Raw genomic sequence first — 3,846 nt, forward strand, 5'->3', positions numbered from 1 at the left:
AGCCGCCCCTAAATTCCCTCACCGTCTTCGCTATCGACCACCTGCCGGAAATCGCCCATGGCGGTGACGACATCCCAAACACCACCAATTTAACACCCCAGAACCCCCATCATCTCCTTATTCCAAATCTCTAACTCGTTTCTCTCAAATCATCACCAGAAACCTCGAATTTCAAATTCGAGTTTCATGCCCAAAAACCCTAACTTCTCCAAACCGCCCCAAAATGTAACCTTGACACCACCGTTCCCTCCCCGTTCTAAATCCCCAAATACTTTCACCCAAATCCCACCAGTTTCAAATCTGGTGACATGCAAACCCTAAATCTTAGCTTCCAAGGCGATTTAAGACGGAAATGGGTGTTAATCGTCTGTTCTCAACGGGAACAGTCGCTTGACACCTATTTTTGATTTAAATCGGAGAAGGTCGGGTCCTGCCGGAGCCACTGTTCGTTCATGCAGTAGGTATATCCATCCTTCTTTCCTCTTTCTATTTCCTTATCATTCTTTTCTTCTTTAGCTTCTTCTCTTTTGCATCACTTTGTTTTCTTCTACCTTTTTCTGTTTTCTTGACCGGAAAAATGAAGAGGTTTAGTTAGCCATAATCTTGGGTTGTTAGGTTTTCATTTCTTTTCTTCTTTCTTGATTCTGCCCACTTAGTCAGTAGTTTTGGGGTCTGTTAATTTGGTTTAATACGCGTCTAATTAGTTTAATTGTGAAATAAGCATGTTTATTGTGGTAGTTTAGCTTTCCTTTTGTTGTTATGATTTCTTGACCTAATAATGTTGGTTTGTTCAATGGTTTCAATTCTTAGAAACTAGTTCATTATTGATTAATTCTGGATTTATGGTAGTATTAGGTTTAAATATCTCTGTTTTTGCCTCATTCCTGACTTCAATTCATGGTAAGAGAGTCTAGGTTTAGTTAAAGGTTTTAGGGTTGGTGCCATTTGATATTTATTTCTGTTTGGTTCTGGTTTGGTGTTGTTTGCCGTGGTTTATAATTGTTAGAAACTCTTAGCGGGTTAATTGAACAATTAAAACTTAGGGGTTATGTTGAAAAATGAAATAGGGATTTTTTCAAGTAATTTCTGCATTTAGAAGCTTCCGGAATAGGGGGCAGTTGTCCCTATTTGGTTAGCACAAATATGCTGAGCCAATAAGGGACAGCCACATGTCACAGTTGGTTAGAAAAGATGACTTTTCAGGCTGAGAAAATATTTCCCTGATTTGTTTTGAGCACATGGCCATTCAGGCCTATAAGTAGTGCCCTTCCTTTTACTCTCACAGACAGACTTTGAGCATCATTTTCTGCACTAAAATTCTGAAAACATATTAGAAATCTCGACCCTAGATAAAAATCCCCAAAAGTTCCTGCACTATTTTAAGTCTTCTTCTGATTTTCACAAAAAATATTAGAAGGACTTCTTTGAAATTCCTGGGTTTGATCAAGGTTGAAACATGGTTTAAGTGGTAGAAGCTGTGTTTGTTGCTGCTGGATTTCTAGTTGCTTTCATTTCTGCTGACTTCGGGGTTCTTTTCTTCTATTTGATGTATTCAGGTATTCCTCATGAGCTTTGAAATGCAAAAGTGAATAACAATATGCTTGGTTTGAAGTTGAAAATTCCAGAATTTATTTGGATTAATGTCTTCTTTGTTTCCTTCTTCTGTTTGTAGTTTTCTTGCCATCTGTTTAGGTTTGCTTAGAATGATGTTTTAGTTTATAGTTCAGTCGCATTGTTAAGCATGAAAGATAGATTTGTTTAGTTGTTTCATATGGGTCAGAACAGTTTGTTATACCTAGGGTTGTAATCATTTGGGACTTTCTTAAAGTTTGTAGGAGATATGTTCATATGTTTGGTTGTTAGGCATGATATTAGTCCATGAATAAACTTCAAAACTGATTCCCTATTGATCAATAGCTATCGCATGCTTACTAAAACTTTTTTACATGTAACAATAAAATTAATGAGTAGTTTACAATTCCAGATGTATCCCTCTAATATTAATAGATAAAATCATGAGTCAAAAGTGTGTGAAAAGGTCGTTTAAGTGTTATGCTTTCCAGAGTTTTGCATATTATGTTGTGGTATGGGGAGGTTAGTTGGGCCTCATTAGGGCCTATATGTTTTGAAGTATCCTGGGCTGTATGTGATTAAAGAGATTCGAGTCTCAATTGGGCCTAGTGCTAGCCCATCGGAGACATCCCGGTCGAAGTTCCATCTTTGGGAACTCTTCTATCACAATTTAAATTCTGTTTTGAGTTTGATTCAAGATTTAAATCAATTTCATTGATGAGTTTCGTTAAGTATGCTTCTAATCTGGTTAGAACGGGCCTTAAATGTTGGGAATTTATTTTAAAAGAGCTGGGCTCAATGCTACCCCAATCGTAGCAGCCAAATCAATTAGGATGTATTCTCCCCTCCATCGGTTTTCTTGGGCTTGGTTTCAGCCCAATTCCCAGCATGGACCCTAAACCTTCTTGATAATAATTGTGCATTTTTGCAAGTATGAATACCCTTAGGCCTAATTAACAACAAGAACAACAACAACAACCCAGTATAATCTCACTTAGTGGGGTCTGGGGAGGGTAGTGTGTACGCAGACCTTACCACTACCATAGGTAGAGAGGTTGTTTCCAAATAGACCCTCGGCGTCCTTACCTCCAAGAACTTCCCACCTTGCTCGTAGGGAGACTCGAACTCACAACCTCTTGGTTGGAAGTGGAGGTTGCTTACCATCAGAGCAACCCAGTATAATCCCACTTAGGCCTTATTAAGTATTTCTTAAAAATGGGGTGAGGTATGCCATCTTAATTAAATCGCCTATAGCCCTCACAAATATTATAACTAGATATTAAAAAATGAGTATTCGTAGAAAAGCCTTTAGGCGCGTTTAAAATACTATTTTGATTGTGTACACGTTCGCTTGACATAATTAAGATTCTAAAAACCAATTCGGAGTATGCGTTCGCACAACTTCGACCAAACTTTCTCAATAATAATAAAATTGTTATTAATATAGTCCGCTTTAATTAAATATAGTTCTTTAAAAATAGACCGGGGTGTGCCATCCATAGTTAAATCGCTATGGCCCTCTTGTTAAGTGTTGTAAAAATGATATTCGTAGTTTGCTTTAGGCGCGTTTAATATACCATCGTGGTTGTGTACACGTTCGCGTGACATAATTATGATTCTAAAAACAAAATCGGAGTATGCGTTCGTGCAACTTTGGCCAAACATTCTTAACAATAATAAGGCGTTATTAATTGTGGACACGTTCACGTGACATGATTTTTGACGTGCCAAACAAACGGGTACACGTGCGCGTGACCCGTTTTAAGATAATTTCTTAATTAAAAGAGGCAAATGCACATAGGTTCTAAAAATGAGTAATTAGACAATTTGATTAAGCCAAGTATGATCAAAGCGACCGTGCTAAAACCACAAAATTCGGGAATGCCTAACACCTTCTCCCGGGTTAACAGAATTCTTTACCCGGATTTCTATGTTCGCAGACAATAAATAAGAGTCAAACTTTCCTCGATTCAGGATTTTAAACCGGTGACTTATGACACCATAAATTCTTTCAAGTGGTGACTCTGATTTTAATAAATAATCCTATTTCGGTTATCACTTAAATTGGAAAACCTCCCTTACATCCCTTGCGGGGTAGTAAAAAAGGAGGTGTGACAGCTCTAGCGACTCTGCTAGGGACAAGAACCCCGACCTTCTGGTTCGGGATTCAATAATTCGAGCTTGTTAATATGATGTTTACTTAGATTCATTTATTGTTAATATTATTGTATTCTGTGAACCTTTTGCGCTAACTGCTGTCTATTTAACGCTTTG

Source organism: Nicotiana attenuata, chromosome 7, assembly GCF_001879085.1.
Source record: "Nicotiana attenuata strain UT chromosome 7, NIATTr2, whole genome shotgun sequence".
Taxonomy (NCBI): domain Eukaryota; kingdom Viridiplantae; phylum Streptophyta; class Magnoliopsida; order Solanales; family Solanaceae; genus Nicotiana; species Nicotiana attenuata.